The sequence below is a fragment of the Equus quagga genome, chromosome 2 (assembly GCF_021613505.1).
Source record: "Equus quagga isolate Etosha38 chromosome 2, UCLA_HA_Equagga_1.0, whole genome shotgun sequence".
NCBI lineage: Eukaryota > Metazoa > Chordata > Mammalia > Perissodactyla > Equidae > Equus > Equus quagga.
Window position 1 is genome coordinate 31,423,603 of NC_060268.1, and position 19,672 is coordinate 31,443,274.

At 38.3% G+C, this 19,672-nt stretch overlaps 1 protein-coding gene across 1 annotated transcript in view; it reads left to right on the forward strand.

Annotated features, from left to right (window-relative positions):
- The first annotated feature begins 245 nt into the window (after positions 1-245).
- Positions 246-19,672, forward strand: part of KATNBL1 (katanin regulatory subunit B1 like 1) — a 45,179-nt gene continuing 25,752 nt past the window's right edge. Inside the window, exon 1 of the mRNA XM_046654427.1 lies at positions 246-371. The gene's annotated coding sequence lies outside the window, so the exon portion shown is untranslated. The remainder of the gene's footprint in view (positions 372-19,672) is intronic.

A 19,672-nucleotide genomic window follows, 5' to 3' on the forward strand; every position in this document is an offset into this window, starting at 1 on the left:
GGTCTCCCGCACTAGGCTGTCACGGGCGCAGGGTCCTTCTTTGACTTTTGTCCTCCCTCAGTTCTTTGCGCAGTATTACTTGCCTCGCCGCAGTAATGCTTCCGTGCGTCCCTATGGCCACCAGGGAGCGCTGCGACCACACGTCCTCTTTCTCCTCCCTCCGGCGCTTCGCGACCCGAGAGGGGCGGAGCCGGCGTGGGGCGGTGCCTGTGAGACGCCCACAGGGGAGCTATCCCAGCGGGCCGCGCGCGGTGGCGTTTGAATGGCCGGGACTGGGGCTCGGCCGGGGAGCCGAGGGACGTTCTAGGCTGCGGCGCGCACTTGGTCACCGCCGGGGCTGGGCGGAGGCGCCGCGGTACCATGAGGCGCCGGTAAGTGACGGCCGGGCCCGTGCGAGCCCCGCGCCCGCCGGGGCAGGGCTTCTCCTCGGGCCGGGCCGCGCCCTGGGCCCACCCGCAGGCCCCGCGGCGGCGTCTGCTGGGCCTGGCCCGCGGCGGGGCTCTCGGGGTCGAGGCGGCTCCGGGGTGGAGCGCCGGCCCGGCCGCGGTGAGGAAGGTCGGGGCAGCGGGCGCTGGGGGCAGCTCGGGCGGGCCGGAGGGTCCGGGCGGCAGAGGCGGGGACGGAGCCCGCTGTCACTTATTTACCTTCGGGTGGAGCCGCCGTCCGGGCCTCGCGGAGAGGGCAGGACGAGCGCGTCCGCGGCGAGCTGTCGAGGACAGGGTTTCCCGAGAGCCGCCTGGGCCCGGCCGTGGCATTTCCTTATTTTCTGACGGGTCCTGGTTCCCTGACAGACAGGCTTTTGTTTCGCAGCACAAAAACTTGACATAACTGCATAAGAATTGCTGGTTGCGACTTTAAAAACCTCATTGTATTTTCTGAAAAGTTGTTCTGTAACAGTACCTAGGCTTTTACCACGCCCTTAAATTGGCTTAAATATGAAGATAACAAAGAGTTGATTTGTTTTCTTGTGGTTTGTAAAGCTCCTTGAAAACAGAGGGTCTATGTCAATTTCTTTGCGGATTAAAAAAAAAGAACTGTAACAGAAATTCTGTAAGAATCACCAGTTTGGCGCTGGCAGAAATTCTGAGAATCTAGTCCACCTAATAGCTTAAACTTGTGTAAATAGTTTATCCTGCTTTTTTGTTTTAAATCAGCTTCAAACTTGAATCAGAACTTTATACATTGAGGGTTTTACTTGGCCAATAACTAGCTTTGTAATCATAACGATGGTTAGTATTTATTTTGTGCTTTCTGTATGCTAAGCACTGTTTTGAGAGCTTTGCTTTGGGACAGATACTGTTATTATCCCCATTTGGCACGGAGGAAACTGAGGCACAGAGAAGTTAAGTGACATGTACAAGGTTACCCAGCTAATATAATTTGGACCCAAGCAGACTGGCTCCATGCTTTGAACTATGCTATTCTGCCTTCTTTGTTCATGGCTCTTTTTAGTTTACCAAGTGCTTTCGTTTCATTTACTTTTCTCCCCTGGGGATATAATATATGTGTGAAGTGTGTTTGTGTACACACACATTCACGCACTGTTAGATCAGGTTGTCTGCTCTTGTTGGCCGTACTTAAGTTTTGTACACTAAGCAAAACAATCCATTGGACATTTTAAGATAAATGGAGTTCATAAAGTTCATGCTTGTGTTGTAGTTTATAGTTTTAATTCCTTTGTATCGTTACTTGAAAGTGTAGAGAACAATTCAAAACCTATATATTCCTTAAAATATACTATTATATATTAATGTTTTCACCCTGAAAACGTATCGACCCCTTACTCTGTACTTGAAATGATGACACTTAACTAATAGCTCCATGACACCAAAGCAAAACCATTTAGTAAGAAATCAGCAGTTTACACTTATTTACAGCAGAGTATTTAAATTTCGTTCATCAGTTATTAAGCTTTTGGTTGCCTCTATGCCCAGCACAGGGTTAGGCCCAGTTGGCTGTACAAAAGAAATGGGCCAGGGCAACAGGGCTTAGGAAGGTTAGTCTAGTTTGGGATATGAGATTAACAAAAATATACATGTATATGATATTCTTCATTAGTACAGTGGGTGTATGCTGAACTGAGTGGATCCATAAGCTTCTGCAAAGAACTGACAATTGAGGGATGGGTGTAGGCCTTTGAATAGAAGTATGAATGGGGAATTTTAGTGAGGAAACTGTGTTCAAAGACTTGGAATTGAGAATGAAGATGGATTTTCTAGGCAACAGTAAGTCTGGTCTTTTTAGAAAGTTCCTATTGAGAAAAATAAGATTTTATGGGTAAGACTGTGCGGAGTGTTGTATAAGACACATGTCAAAGAAGTTTAGTTTCTGATATATATGTATATGAGCAGAGACAGATATGATTTGGGGAGTTTTAGAATTTTTATTTATTTTAAATTTTTTAATTTAATATATTTTTTTTTTTTTGAGGAAGACCAGCTCTGAGCTAACATCTGCCACCAATCCTCCTCTTTTTGCTGAGGAAGACTGGCCCTGAGCTAATGTTTGTGCCCATCTTCCTCTACTTTATATGTGGGACGCCTTCCACAGCATGGCTTCACAAGCAGTGCATAGGTCCACACCTGGGATCTGAACCAGCGAATCCCGGGCTGACAAAGCGGAACGTGCGAACTTAACCACTGCACCACCAAGCCAGCCTCAGAACTTTTAAATCAGTGGTTCTCAACTGGAAGTAAATTTGCCCCCTCGGGGACATTTGCCAGTGTCACAACTAGAGACTGAGGGAGGCGCTACTGGCATCTAGTGGATAGGGGCTGGGAATGCTGCTAAACATCCTAGAGCAGGACAGCCCTCCATAAGAAATAATTACCCCAAATGTCAGTGGTGCCAGCCTTGAGAAACCCTGTTTTAAGTTGATTGTTTATACGGCCAGCCTCTGCTTCCATGTGCTGTAGATAAATATGAATGATAAATTTTAAGATCATAACTACAAACAATATTAAAGTTGGGGAGATGCTGGCTTAGAGCCCTCAAGAAGGAGGCTGTTGTTGGAGTGCTAGGGGAAGGGAGAGGCTGTAAGGAGAGAGTATGCGAGCACTGAGAATGGACAGGTAGCGGTAAAATGAGACAATTATTTAAATGGTATTTTTTCCAAGTTTGAAAATCATGCATGTTCACTGTAGGAAATTCAAGAAATATAAAGAAAGTGTGTGTGTGGGGGGATTATAAACATCCTCCCCAAGCAGAAAGAACAACTGCTAACGTTTTCATATGGTAGTTCCTTTCAAGACATTTTTTGTGCTGATAACTATTTTCCTTTTTTTTAAAACTAGGCGCATTCATTTTTCTCCCTATGGGGTTTTTTGTTTTTTGTCTTTTTGTGGGCTTTTTTTTGACTCAGCGTATCATGAGTATTTCTCATTCTTTGAAAAATATTCGTTTTAATGGTCAGAGTGTTCTTTGTTTTTTCTGTGTGTCCTTTTGAAATTGGGAATTTTGCTTTGCATTCAAAAGGGAAATTCTGAAGGAAGAAATATTAGAATATGATGACTGACTAACTGTAGAAGACAATGGGGGGCAAAGTCTATGTTATCTCCAAGGTTTTAAATCTGGGAAGCTAAAAGAAGGGTGGAGCTACTGAAATAAATTGGGATTCTCATAATAATTTTCATTTTAGGTATGTAAACTGCCATTCACAGAGACACCTAATGAGATTTTAATGAGGCCCCTGGATGCCTATCAGCTTACATTCTTCCCCAAACTCCTATGATTAATCGTCCTTTTCTTTCTTTCTTTTTCTTTTTGGTTTTTGTACTAAGCTTATTTTTCATTTCTTTCTTAGCCAGGCTTCCCTTTTCCCCTTCTTGGAAAGGTTTTTTAAAATGTATTTTCTATTAGATTACTAAATAAGGCTCAAGTTTGTTGGTCATGAGTCTGTATTTTGAGAGATTAAAGGACTAGGTTGAATTTCCTAAATGTATAGATTGCTACAGTTTATAAGCAAGAAGTGAACATAACTCTTTTTTTGGGAGAAGGAGGAATTATCTTTTAAAAATGCTTGCCCAGTGATGGGGTGCCTCATAACATCACACAGTCAATATTACATTGCTGTGTTATCAATCATTATGGTTATTGATCTATATCAGTTAATTTAGTGCTTTCTGGAAAATGTATTTAGGAAAGTAAATTTTTTTAAAAACTCTTAAACCAAATACACATGGTAGTTTCAGTGGGAGCATGCACTTTTCAAATTGAATAGGATATAAATCGACTTGGCTGGATTCAAATGCTGTGTTTACTACTTTGTGTTCATCTCCAAGTGTCTTCTCACTAATAGCTAATATACACCAACTTTGGAGAAATTTTCTGTTTCCTTGGGACATGATGGGGTAGAGATGGGAGAAAGGGTCTTCTGAAAGGTCCTCCCACTTTGCCTCCCTATGACCACCTCTCTCTCCTTCAGTTTTACACATTGCCTGAAACTCTTTTTGCCTTGAACAAGTCACCCAGGAACGTACCACCTATGTGTGGATCATGAATGCCCTTGCTAGCATCTCTTCTTCTTGCTAGTATAATCGTAAAACAGGCAGCTTGGTCTTATATGGGAAAGGCATTAACAATGGAAGTCATAGTTCTAAGCCTGGCTCTCCTACTAGTAACTGAGTGTTCTTGGGAAAATCCCTTAATCTCATCTGTAAATTGAAATTGTCTCCTAGGTCATTTCCAATTTAAGAGTCTGTGAATCTGTGAAGTATTTACTTTTCAAGATTAATTACCTCTGGGGAGACTGTTAGTTGGTCTTTCAATTCTTAGTGTGAATTAGTCATAGACAAATTTCTTCTACAGGGATTTGTAAAAGCTGCTTCCATATAGTAGGATTGGGGTAGGAATTATAGAATGGAATCTAAGTGCCACTAGAATATAAGCACCAGGAGGGCAGGGACCTTTGTTTTCCTCCTGATATTTCCCCAGTGCCCAGAATGGTAATTAGCCTGTCACATGTGCTTAATATTTGTTGAATGAGTGAAAGAATGAAGGAATGGGTTCTTGTTGAGGAAAGACAAGCTTTTTGCAGATGCTCTGAGTGCCTTGAAAGAACTCAGGATAGAAACCAACCTGATTACAGCCCAGTCATTCCTACAATATAAAAATACTTCCTAGTGGTAGTAAGTGTCCATTGTTCACTTGGGTGCCTTTCAGAACTGCTAAGTAGTTACTGCCCTAACTGCCGCTTATACTCACAAAGTAGTTTTGTCCGTCAGCAGATCTTACTTTAGTACCAGCTTGACTTTTCAGTGTGCCTTTTCTTCTTTCTTTTTTTTTTTTGTTTTTATTCGATTTATTTAAACTAGAAAAAAAGTAAAAAACCCAGTTCACCCATTTCTCCCACTGCCCTCCCCATCCCCTGTCTCTTGCAACCACCAGTCTACCGATCTATTCTCTAAATCTATGAGCTGGGGGTTTATTTATTTATTTATTTTAGATCTCACATAAAAGAGAGATCATACAGTATTTGCCTTTCTCTGTCTGACTTATTTCACTTAGTGTAATGTCCTTGAGGCCCACCCATCGCAAATGGCGATATTTCATTCTTTTTTGTGGCTGAATAATATTCCATTTTGTGTTTTTGTGTGTGTGTGTGTGTGTGTGTGTGTATCTCACAATTTGTTTCTTTCCAGTCATTGGTGGACACTTAAGTTGTTTCCATGTCTGCTGTGGTAAATAATGCTACAGTGAACATGAGGGTGCATATATCTTTTTGAATTAGTGTTTTTGTTTTCTTTGGATAAATATCCAGAAGTGGAATTGCTGGATCATATGGTAGTCCTACTTTTAATTTTTTGAGGAACGTCCATATTATTTTCCATAGTGGTTGCATCATTTTCAACATTTCCCACCCACAGGGTACAAGGGTTTCCTTTTCTCCACATCCTTGCCAGTACTTGTTATTTCTTCTTTTTTGGCTGAGGAAGATTCACCCTGAGCTAACATCTGTTGCCAAGTTACCAATCTTCCTCTTTTTGCTTGAGGAAGATTGACCCCGAGCTAACATCTGTGCCAATCTTCCTCTATTTTGTATACAGGTCGCTGCTACAGCATGGCCACCGACAAGTGGTATAGGTCCGTGCCCGGAAACTGAACCTCAGCCGCAGTGGTGGAGTGTGCCAGGGGGCCAGCTCCTATTTTTTCTCTTTTTGATAATAGCCGTTCTAACAGATGTGAGGTCATATCTCATTGTGGTTTTGATTCGCATGTCCCTGATGATTAATGATGTTGAGCATCTTTTCATGTACCTGTTGGCCATCTGTGTGTCTTCTTTGGAAAAATGTCTGTTGAGACCTTCTGCCCATTTTAAAATCAGATTGGTGTTTTTGCCATTGAGTTGTATAAATTCTTTATATATTTTGGATGTTAGCCCCTTATCAGATATATGATTTGCAATTATTTTCTCCCAGTCAGTAGATTGCCTTTTCATTTTGTTAATGCCTTTATTTGCTGTGCAGAAGCTTTTTAGTTTGATGTAGCCCCATTTGTTTATTTTTGCTTTTCTTGCTTTTGCTCTTGGTGTCAGATTTAAAAATCACAGGCCATGACCTGTTTCAAAGAGCTTCCTGCCTATGTTTTCTTCTAGGAGTTTTATGGTTTCAGGTTTTATGTTCAAGTTTTTAATCCATTTTGAGTTAATTTTTGTGCATGGTGTAAGATAGTGGTCCGGTTTCATTCTTTTGCATGTGGCTTCCCAATTTTCCCAACACCATTTATTGAAGAGACTATCCTTTCCCCATTGCATATTCTTGGCTCCTTTGTTGTAAATTAATTGACCATATATGTGTGGATTTATTTCTGGTCTCTCTTCTGTTCCATTGATCTATGTGTCTGTTTTTATGCCAATACTGTACTGTTTTAATTACTGTAACTTTGTAATATAATTTGAAATCAACAAGCCTGATGCTTCCAGCTTTGCTCTTTCTCAAAATTGCTTTGGCTATTTTAGGATTGTTTGTTCTATTTCCAATGGTTCCAAATACCATTGGAATTTTTATAGGGATTGCATTGAATCTGTATATTGTTTTGGGTTGTATGGACATTTTAACAATATTCTTTCAATCCATGAGCACAGAATATCTTTCCATTTATTTGTGTCGTCTTCAATTTCTTTCATTTATATCTTGTAGTTTTCAATATACAGGTCTTTTACCTCCTTGGTTAAATTTATTCCTAGGTATTTTATTCTTTTTGATGCAATTGTAAATGGCTTGTTTTCTTAATTTCTTTTCCTGATCATTCATTATTAGCATAAAGAAACACAACAGATTTTTGCATGTTGATTTTGTATCCTGCAACTTTATTGAATTTGTTCACTAATTTTAACAGTTTTTTGATGGAGTCTTTAGGATTTTCTGTATATAATATGTCATCTGCAAACAGTGGCATTTTTATTTCTTCCTTTCCAATTTGGATGCCTTTCATTTCTTTTTCTTGCCTAATTGCTCTAGGTAGGACTTCCAATACTATGTTGAATAAAAATGGTGAGAGGAGATATCCTAGTCTTTTACCTGATCTTAGAGGAAAAGCTTTCAGCTTTTCACCGTTGAGTGTGATGTTAGCTGTGGGCTTGTTGCCTTTTACTCTTATTTGCAGAAACCTGTGCCCTGCCTATTCCCTATACCACTTAGTATCATAATTAACAGTATGTTTAGTGTTGTATAATAAGTAAATATGTATTGATTATAAATAAATCATATGATTTAAAGTTTGGCTTTTCATCTATGGAGGATTCATGGCACATCATTTGGAAACTTGTACTCTTGGTCTTCCTATTTCAGTCATCCTAATTCTGCAACTGCCATACCAAATAATCTTCAAGAATGGTGTTTAGTCATATGATTCCTATGCAGAGTTTCTCAGTAAGTCTATTTTGTCTACAAAATAAAGCCCAGATTCCTGACCCGGCATTCACGGACTTCTGCATTTTAGCCAGTCTACCTTTCTAGTCTGTTTCTCCAACAGTGACTTGGACTCAATAACTATTTAATTATATAGTTGGTATAGATAATAATGAAATGAAAAGCACAGTTATTCTCACCTAGAAAGTATGTTTCCAGATAAGGAAAGCTTGTCAGACTATTTCTCAAGAAGCCTGGGTAGGATGGCATTCATTATTTGGATGAATTAATTTACTGAAAAATGTCAGGGACAAGAATCCTTAAAACTCAATATAAACAATTTTTTCTCTCTTTGTTGGCAGACCTATTTGGAACCTAAGTAGTCAGAAGGAAATTATGTGTGTATGTTTAGTGGCGTCAGTTGATTGCTTAGTGAGACTGACTGCATCATTCTGTGCCCTCAAGATTGCTTGATTTGTCAGTCTGGATGGGCTAGGTTATTTTGCAGTAACAAGTAACTACCAAATTTCAGTGGCTTAAAATAACAAAGGTTTATTTCTCCTCAATTCATGTTACATGTGAGTTGTCTGGGGGCTCTGCTCTATTGTCCTTGCTCAGGAATGTGGACAGATGGAACCTTAACCTCTGGCCTGTGCTGGTTGCCATGATAAAAGGAAAGTAATAGTGAATTACACAAAGTGGCTCTTAAAGATTTCTATTTATATTTCATTGTTCACAGCAAGTCACATGACCGTGCCTAACTTCAAGATGATGTGCAAATAGAAACCTATATCTGAAAGGAGAGCTGGAATATCATGGCACAGTTTTGTTTGTTTTTTTTAAAGATCTTATTTTTTTCTTTTTCGCCCCAAAGCTCCCCAGTACATAGTTGTGTATTTTTAGTTGTGAGTCCTTCTAGTTGTGGCATGTGGGATGCCGCCTCAGCATGGCTTGATGAGCGATGCCATGTCCACGCCCAGGATCTGAACCTGGGAAACCCTGGGCCGCCGAAGCGGAGCGCGCAAACTTAACCACTCTGCTACGCGAGCCAGCCCCTCATGGCACAGTTTTAAGGTTTACCACAGTTGGGCACTCTTCCTTTGATGTTTTGAATATTTTGTCACTATTCTCTCCTAGCTGACCATTATCTTTCACAGTTGACATAGTGTTTCTTTAAGTATGTTCCTTCATTCATCAGCTATTTATTAAGCACCCACCATATGCCAGGCACTATTCTAGATACAATGCATATGGTTCCTGCTCTCATGGAGCTCTCAGTCTAGTGGGAGGACAGACAATAAGCAAATAAACTAATTTCAGATAGTGATAAATGCTATGGAGGGAAAAAAATGCAAGGTACTGCTGTAGAGAATAAGTGGAAGTGAGGGTGGGGTTATTCTTGATTTGGTGGTCAGGGAAATCCTCTCAGGGGAGTGACATTTGAGCTGAGAAGCAGCAGCCCTGAGAATATGTGGGAGGAATATTTTAAACAGAAGGAATGGCTTGACCACAAAATGGAAATGAGCTTGACATGTTTAAGGACAGAAGGCCAATGTGGCTGGAGCATTTAGGAGGAAACTGATATTATACTCCAAGGGAGAGATGGAGTAATTTGGTCTACGATGGTAGTAATGGAAATGGAGAGAAAAAGTTTGGGAATATCTTATAAAGCCAGAGTCAATGGATTAGATGTAGGGAATTTAGGAAAATATAAATCAAGGATGAATCCTTTGTTTGGGGCTTGAGCAACTGGGAGGATGATGGTTCTTTTTACTGACTTAGGAACAGTTGGGGGGAGCAGATTTGAGGGGGTGGATATTAAGGGTTCTGTTTTCAGTATGTTAAGTTCAGGAATAGCTGACTGTTAGACATCCATGTGGAGCTGATTCTTAGACAGTTGGAGATATGAATCCAGAGTTTAGGCGAAACATTGAGATAAGCGATTTTTTTTAAAAAAATAGGGTTAATATGTTAAATTTGGTTTAAATCTTGGACCTGGGAGTCATTATACCTCCTTAAGGCAGTGTATGAGTCCTCTACTGGAGAGGGGAGTGTTTCCTAAGAGAAGGGGGGCATTTTCAAACTTCAACATATATACTGATTGCAGTCCAGGAGACAGAGTGGTAACAAACCGCTGTAACTGATAGGGATGTGTAGTAATCCTCATAAGCATGGGAGTACAAGAAGGGTTAGGAACCATTGTTATAAAAGCACTCTAGCATCATCTTTTGTTGATTTCTTTGTTTAGTTCTCAAATGGCAGTCTCCCCTTATTTTCAAAGTCTTAGGGTATACTTCACCCCTCTGACTTCAGGTACTACAAAAATTAGGCACAAGTGTTAGAGATTGGTAACCTTAGTTCAAATTATGAAGATAGAATGTTAAAATTAGTTGATATTAGCCTGTCTTTTTGAGAGTTGTATGTCTTATTGGTATATCCTTTCATATATAGAGAATCTATCCTGAAAGCATCAGAAATACCTTTAGCAGCTAAACAAGGGGTCAAAAAGAATCCTTAAGGTGACATGTTTTATCTGTGTGTGTGTGTATGTATATATTTCCATTTCTGAGTTTAAGAAGACAATTAGAAAGGATTAGAGTATTTTTCTTCCTTGTGAATATTTCCAGAAAAATACTAGAATATTCTAACAGAGAGAGTAAGGGATATTTGCCAGAACATGCTAAGATAGTCATCTACTTGTCTTAAGAGACCCTAGTCTTCTTAAAGATTCAGGTGTTTAGCCATTTAAGAAGAAATGCTTATTATATTATTAATATGTTTTAATTTAGTTAAAACAATACTTGCATTTGATACAAAATTCAAAAAATCTAAAAGGGAAAAGTCTGCCTCCCACCTCATCTCCAAGCCACATATATCCTCTGTCCAGCTGTGACTTGTGTCCCCAGTTTCTTATGTATCCTTCCAAAGATTGAGTGAATATACAAGCAGTCACTCACATACACATTTTTTTTTTACCTAAGTGGTAGCATACTGTTCTGCACCTTGTGCTCCCCCCTCCCCGCCCCCTCCCTTTTCCAGTGTAAGGTGTAAGGTCACTGAAAAAATTAAGTCTGTAGATCCAGAATTACTCATAAGGTAATGATAAACAGCCACCTAGCTCTCAAAATTTAGCTAATTTTCTTTTCCCATTATTAATCCCAATTCTTTAGTATAGTATACTCAATGGACTTAATTATTAAAATTGAGGAAGAGGTGGTGGGAATGGTAATTCCCACTTAGCATTAATTTTGTAATTTTTATTTCAGGGTGACTTAGTCATAAGAGAGTTGGAATTCAGTTTGGTCTAATTGATTGAAATGATGTATCATCATATTGTATCCACTGAATCTCCAGAAACCTATATTCTCATGCTTGACCTGCCTTTCTGAGTTTAGCATTATTTCTCAAACCAGCTTTCCATGGGAAACTGAATTAGCAGAAGGTGGTGGGATGAATCATCATTCAGCAACACTCAGCATTCAACAACGTTCAGCAACAAAGCCCTCTGGGTTTATTCCAGGTACTAGCGGTTTTGAGTTGTTCTGAACATGGAATCACAATAAGAAGACTTAGTTTTATGATTTTGAATAATTAATGATATCAGGCTCTGAGAACTTGGTAAATCCATTTTCTCAATAAGAATAAATTGAGGGGCTGGCCCCGTGGCCGAGTGGTTAAGTTCGCACGCTCCGCTGCAGGCGGCCCAGTGTTTCGTTGGTTCGAATCCTGTGCACGGACATGGCACTGCTCATCAAACCACGTCCCACATGCCACAACTAGAAGGACCCACAACGAAGAATATACAACTATTTACCGGGGGGTTTTGGGGAGAAAAAGGAAAAAATAAAATCTTTAAAAAAAAATACCTATGTACCGGGGGGCTTTGGCGAGAAAAAAGAAAAATAAAATCTTTAAAAAATAAATAAAGATATAAAAAAAATTTTTTTAAAAAAAGGAATAAACCGAGCAAGTATACTAGACAATCCAGGTAACCTGACAGGACACTCTTGCCCTGGACAGGGCATGAGTAAGCACTGCTTTTATTTGTTTTCTCTGCTGCTCTTTCTCTTCTTCTTCTCCATTCTTGTTCACCTCCTCCCCTGCATCCATTGCCCTGTCTAACTGACACATTCTTTCAAAATGTTAACCTTCAATCAGATTAGAATCTAGAAAGATTAAAAGCCTCCAAACAAAACTAAACAAGTCAATAGAATGTATCACTTTACCAGTGTAATAGCGTCTTATATAAGTATAAAAGGCACAGTTAACATACCATTAACTTTGTCACTTTTTGAGTACAAGTATTTGCCCTCTTTGTAACTCTCTCCTCTCCCGGCAAACCACTCCCCCCATCGCCCCTGCCCCTGCCCCTGCCCAAATAGACCTGTGAAAGGAATGTCAGAGTTAGGGAATCGTGTAATCTTTTTCTGAATCTGGCTTAACTTTGAAGTACAGTTTTTTTTTAGTTCTTATGATAAATTGTACATGCGCTTCACTGGGTCACATAATCTGTTCAGCCCAGCATTTTTGAACACCTTGTAATAGTTATGAAAATAAATTTTGCACATTGATTAAAATTTAGTGAAGCACTCATTGAGAATCACTGGGCAAGACCTACTGGACTAGAAACTATTACTCTGTAAAATGACTGTCTAAATATCTTTGCTCTAAACCACTATCTTCTATTTCATAGTTTAACTCGAAGAGCAATTTTTTTTCCCGTAAGAGCTTAGATATTGCCATGCTTAACATACTGTATTATAATTGCTGGTTTATGTTTCTCCCAATATCAACTTTGTGGTGGTGGTGAGAATTTTGCAATAGGAAAGGTTGGGAATGTTAAGGGGATGAGCAGGAATGACGGAGGAAACTACTAGTTGCTGCGATGTAGCTGTATGTAACACCAAGAATTCTTCTACCTTAAAATGATTCAGGTCACTGAGTTTTATAATTTTACAATTATTTTGTATTCCTTTACATCACTTAAGAATTTGTTTCAAGGCTTAAGAAACTTTGTCATTTCCTATTAATGTGTCATCCTCCTATGTTAAAAAAAGTTTTCTTTTATTAATTAAAATTTTTTACTGTAGAAAACTGATACAGAAAAATAAGCCAAAGAAATGATTCAATCTTAATACTGTAGAAAAATAAACAGGAAAAAAAAAAAAGGATTAAACTGGCATACCACTCTTTAAAAAGAACTTTTATCCCTTCAGTCTTTTCCCCCCCTCTACTACATGTGTGCATATGGAAGAACACAAAACAAGTTTAGGAACTGGTATTAAAATGTGCTGACACCATGAATCATGTTTCTTACACCAAAGGTTTACTTGTTTCATTAGTGATGTTTCTGTATAGCTTAATGATAGCTACAGAATGTTTAACCATGTGCCACACATTGTGGTAAATGGATTATTTTATTTAATCCTCACAACACTATTCTGAAAATAGGAGGTTAGGTAACTTCCCTAAGATCATGTAACTAGTAAATGGTTAAAGCAGGACTCAAACTCAGGAAGTCTGACTCCAGGATTTGTGTTTCCCTGTTACAACATACCGCTTAGTCCTTTCAGTTTAATCATATAAGAAAAGTACAACTTCATGTTAAATCTTTCAAAAGCAAACTAAAACATGGTATTTATTGTCTGTCAAATTTTCAAAGGTGAAAAATTGATAATACAGAATCTTCTGTTATCAAGGGTGCTGACAGTGGTCATCCCCTACCTCTGTTGGCACAAGTCTGGATCTTTGGGGCAGCTGTCCATCTCTGCCACATTTGCCAAACTTATGTAGTTACCCAATTTAGTAAATATAACAATTTAAAATAGTTTAAAAACATTGTTTCTATGAAAACTAATTGGAATGCTTTGGAGAGACTGGTTGAAGGCAAGTGACTCAAAAACTTTATCAAATCTGATATAGGTTAGAGGGCTAAAGATAAATGGAGTAAAACTATAACCATTTAGGATTTTGCACCTATAATGCTTTGCTGAATATCATTAAGTTCTTGAGCCACTTTAAAGAAACTCAAAAGAGAAATTATAGATGATGCATATGCATTATTTTTAGATTTTAAATTAAGATGTTTAAGGTACGCATGTAGATCTCTCTCCTTTTTTAAAATAAATCCTCATTTTAAATGATTGTTTTTGGCCAACCACCTCTCCCAGTCACATTACATGAAAGGGTTTTTACCATATATTTCAAGAGCTCTATAATCATATATTTTAACCCAGTAATATGCTTATCCAAAGGAAATAATCAGATATGTATAGTATTTCTATATATGGATGTTCATCAAAGTATTTTATGTAATAAAAATAAAAATAAACAGCATCCATGTGATAAAATGAATTCATTTAAATAATTTTCAAAAAGACTTTTTAATATGTAGGAAAATATAATGTTAATGACAAAATGCAGCATATAAAACTAAACTTCACGAGAGGTAAAGCACCAGAATATTGTTGGTGGTTGTATTATTATTGATTTAACATTTTAATTTAATTTATTTTTAAAGTACGTGATACTTGTATGAAATGCAAAATTTAATGTGAAGGGAGCATAAAATAAAAGCTTTCTCTACTGTTCCCCAGCTTTGCAGTTCACCTCTGTGGAAACATTCATTGTGTTTGTTAGGATATTCTAAAGTGAGAGAGAGTGTTTTTATACATGGTTATTTCTGATTTTTTTTTCTTTTGTGCAACACACTTTCTTCTGCCCCTAAATCCAGGGATATGGAGTGAGAGAGAGAGGAACAGGACGTAGTCTTCATGCATCTGTTTTGTTTTTGTCCCTTTTACCCTTCCCTGACTTTACATTCCTCTCATTGAGACAAAGTTGACTGCATCTACAATCATTAAAGGGAATACTACCTCAAGCCCAAAGAGCAAGGACATGCCATTTTAACTGTATCCTTGCAGAACCCTGCTATATATGTAGCCCATAAATGAGCTTTGCTTACTGAAGTAGTCTAGTATCTTATCTATTTCTTTTAACTTATGGGAATTTTTAATCATAGAGAAAAGTAGAGAGGATGGTATGATGAACATTCCAATTACCCATCTTCAACAGTTAAGAACATTTCTTGTTTCATTGATTTTCAATTGTTTTATTGAGTTCTGTGCAACTCCTAAACATCATCTCTCTTCATCTGTATGATGTACATATCTCTAGAACATTCATCTTAAAAAAGAAAAAGACATAGCCATAATACCATTTAACTAGAAATAATTAACAATGATTAATAATAATTCCTGGGGCCGGCCCGGTGGAGCAGCCGTTAAGTGCACACATTCAGCTTTGGTGGCTCGGGGTTCGCTGGTTCGGATCCTGGGTGCGGACATGGCACAGCTCATCAAGCCATGCTGTGGTAGGCGTCCCACATATAAAGCGGAGGAAGATGGGTATAGATGTTAGCTCAGGGCCAGTCTTCCTCAGCAAAAAGACGAGGATTGGCAACAGATGTTAACTCAGGGCTAGTCTTCCTCAAAAAATAAATACATAAATAATAATTCCTTGCTCTCATAGCCTGCTGTTGGGAATATAAAATGGTAGAACAACTTTTAAGAGTTTGGTAATTTTCTTAAAAAGTTAAGCATACACCTACCATACGACCCAGCCATTCCAATCCTGGTATTTACCCAAGAGAAATGGAAAGTATCTGTTCATGCTAAGACTTGTATATGGCTATTTGTAGCAGCTTTATTGGTAACAGCCCAAACTGGAAACAACCCAAATATCCATCAGCAGGTTAATGGATAAACAAATTGTGGTATATCCACACAATAGAAAACAGTTCTGCAATAAAAAGGAATGGGCTGTTAATACATGTAACAACATGGATGATTCTCATAATAATTATGTTGAATGAAAGAAACCATACCCCCCCTTCACCCCAAAAAGAGAGCATATGTTATATGATTCCACTTATATAAAATTCTAGAAAATGCAAACTAATCTATAGTGACAGAAACCAGATCAAGTGGTTGGGGAGGATTACAAAGGGACACAGGAAATTTGTGGAGATGATGGATAGGCTCCTTATCTTGATTATGGTAATGGATATATATGTATGGGTTTATACATAAATACATTTTAAATATGTACAGTTTATTACATGTTATAGTTTGGATGAATAATAACTCCTTAATATCACATATTCAGTCAATATTCAAATTTCCCTGATTCTTACACATTTTAACAGTTTTTTAAAAAAACTAGGATCTAAGCAGTGTCCACACATTGTGTTAAGTTGGTACAGTCTCTTTTAATATATAGGTTCCTCCTCATTTTTTTTTCTTGCAAAGTATTTGTTGAGGAAACTGAGTTTTGTGTCCTAAGGAATTTCTCTTCTCTGGATTTTTCTGATTATATCCTCATGGTAGTGTTTAACAGGTTCATCTCTGTCTTCTGTATTTCCTTGAAACTGGTAGTTGGTAACAGGTAGTTTAGGCTTGATTATGTTATGGTTCAATTTTTTTGGCAAGACTCTTTAACAGTAGTGCTGTGTAGTATTTCCTGTTGTATCACATCAGGAGGCATATAATGTCTGGTTGTCCCCTTTTTTGTGATGCTAAAATTGGTTACTGATTTGAATGTTGCCAACCTGATCTATCCATTATAAAGTTCCCCATCTGTGTCTGTATCTATTTTTGCTTTCTATTCATGCTCAAATTGAACAACCATTTCTGGAGAACTGAAAATATGGAAATAAGGAAAGCTCTAGATTCTGATTTTTGAGTACATAAGAGTTTTTACCATGGATGCCTAAGTAGAGAGCTTCCCTTCATTTCATTTTTACGATTTCCTGTTTGTCTTCAAGACTCAGATCTAGTGTGACCTGAGATATAGTCCTGGATGCTTTGCTGCCTCTCAAGTTAGATGCACTGCTACTGCTTATTTAGCAAGCTGTACTATCTATTCCTCTTTTATAGCACTTATTGCTTTATATTTGTTGGCTTTCTCGTCGTTCTTCCCCACTAGGCAGTAAGCTTCCTGAGAAATAAGACATGTACTTCTTGTTCATCTCAATACATAGTATGTGCTCAGTAAATTCATGTTGAATTGAATACGTATGCTTTCTTTCCTTTAATTGTTTAGAAAATGAACCTTAAAGTAGTAGTACTTTGATTGTGATGATACTCATTTGCTCACTGGAGGATATACATAACATATCTATATCTATGTCTGTGTCTTTGTATATATGTAAATGAACTAAGAGGAGTTGAATTGCCTTTTAGGTTGTGTATATAAAGGTATGAAATGCAGTCCCTGCCCCTGTTTTGCAGTCTAGTTGGCAAGAGGGGATACATCTGGATCAGTTAATGCTCAGTCATGTCTTACATTTAGACCCTCAACTATTTGTTGATTATTAAAGTCCTAAACTATGTAATATTAACTAAGTGCCATAAAAAGTTGCTGAATTCGGAAGAGATCATTGAAGATAGGGATCAAGAAATGCTTCAGAGAGGAAGATTTGAACTCAATCATTATGATCACAGAGGCTGTGATGAAATGGAAGGGAGGGAAAAGCAGATTTCAGGGAGGGGAAACATTTTGTTTCGATAAAAATGAAACATCAGGAGGAAGTATTAATAGGGCAGGTTTAGAAAATGAGACCTAATGTTACAAAGTATACTTTCTGTGTTTGAGGATGCTCACAGTGAGCTTAGGAGTCTCTACCCTTTTCCTTGTTTCCTTTCGTGAAAGCTTTAATGTGGTTAGTTTCTTAAGTTTTTGCCATCTTCTCATAAACTAACTCCTTTGATCTCTCTGCGAAGTTCCATTGTTAGCCCTCTGCTTTCCCCAAAGTTTGCCTACTACTTTGAAGTCACTTTGATCACTCAAAATATTCTCTCCTTAAATTTTAACAGTTTGGTAATTAATTTATTTATCCTCCATTCTCTTTATCCTAGTTTCCTCCTGTATTTTTAAAAAACAATTTTATTTTCTGCAAGTTTCCTTATTCTTTTGGAGTGAGGAGGGTAAATACACAAACATCTTCACTTTTATAGATGAGGAAAATGAGGCTTAGCTATTTCCAAGGTCGCATAGCTAGTGAAGTGGGAAAGCTGGGGATTTGAACATGGGTCTGTTTGACCTAATCTTTTAGCTGCACTAGCCTTTAAGATGGGATGAGTCTTTAATTTTTTACCCAGGTAGTGAGTTGTGATACCTACTGCATAGTGAGCAGAAAGCTTTCCCGAGAGCTGGGAGAGGCAGGAGGAGCCTGGAGGCTTTTGCAGATTAAGCTTTTAACTGCTACCAGCCTCCAGGTGGGAGCACTCACCTCACATCATTGCACACAGAGGGTGCTGAGGGCAGGGCCAGACTCACCCTACGTGGCTGAGCAGAACAAAGAGAAAGCAAGAAGGGCAGGCCTTAATAATTACTAGTTAAAACAGGTATATATGCCAGGTGCTTTGAAGAACATTTCTGGAACTTCTAGGACTGAAAGTTGGACCAATTTCCTAGTGAAAAGAGAACAGATGTGGACCCAGCGAAGCTGTATTTCTCACTTCTGTCAAGTGAATGCTGAGTGTCCAAGGAGGCTATTGAAAGGCCAAGAATGACATGTGCTCTGGACCCCAGTTTTTTTAAGTCAGGCTGTTGATGTATTATTTACATTGGTTTTGACATACACGCAGTTGTAATCACTACCACAGTCAGGTTATAGAACACATCCCTCATTGCAAAAGTTCCCTCTTATCTCTTTGCAGTTAACTTCTCCCTTCCTCCAGACTTTGGCAACCATTGGTATTTTTCTTTCTCTATAATTTTGCCTTTTCTAGATGGTCATAAAAATGAAGTTTGTATAGTATGTAGCCTTTGAGTCTGGCTTCTCGTTTAGCATAATGCATTTGATACTTATTCATGTTGTTGTGTGTATCAGTAATTTGATCCATCTTATTGTTGAGTAGTTGGTAATTTTTATAGAAAAATCAATCTAGGAAAGTAAACATTTTAACCGAGGCAGAGTGCCCAGACATCCTAATTTACTTGGGACAAACCTGGTTTATGCCTGTTGGCCCAGCGTAATTTTTAATAATATCTCCTTTCACTCTCAGATATGTCCTGGTTTGGATGATAAATGATATGGTCGCTGTAAAAAGTGACAAGAGACTGACATAGTTTACTTTACAGTGTTGTCAAATTTGCCTTCCAAAATACCAAAATTGGATATACAGATGGTTGTCCCTGGTTATCAGTGGGGGATTGATTCTAGGAGCCCCTGCAGATACCAAAATCCCCGGATGCTCAAGTCCCTTATATAAAGTGGTGCAGTACAACAAATAGAGTTCGCCCTATGTGCCTGCGGGTTTCGCATCTGTGGGTACAGAGAGCTGACTGTATTTATATTTTGTATCAATATTAATAAATATTGTGAGTGATAATAGCAGTAATAAGTTACATGTAATGCCATTTTGATCTTCACAACAATATTCCCATTTTACATTTGAGAAAAGATTCAGAATAAAATAAATAACCTGCCAAAAACTATGAGCTAGAAAGTGATGAAACGTGCATCGTCTATCTACACATTCGCTCTTAATCTCTCGTGTTAATTGAGAGGCAGTTTAGTGTATTCGTTAAGAGTGGAGGCAATGGTGACAGAATGCTTGGGTTCCAATCCTGACTCAACACTTTTTTGCTGTTTGACCTTGTGCAAATTATGTAATCTTTCTGTGTCTCAGTTTCTTCACCTATAAAAAGGGCATATTATGATATATCTACAATGCCGATGGCTAGCACATGGTAAGCTTTTGATAAAGTCCAGCTTTCTTTTTTTTTTTTTTTTTTGAGATTAGCCCTGAGCTAACATC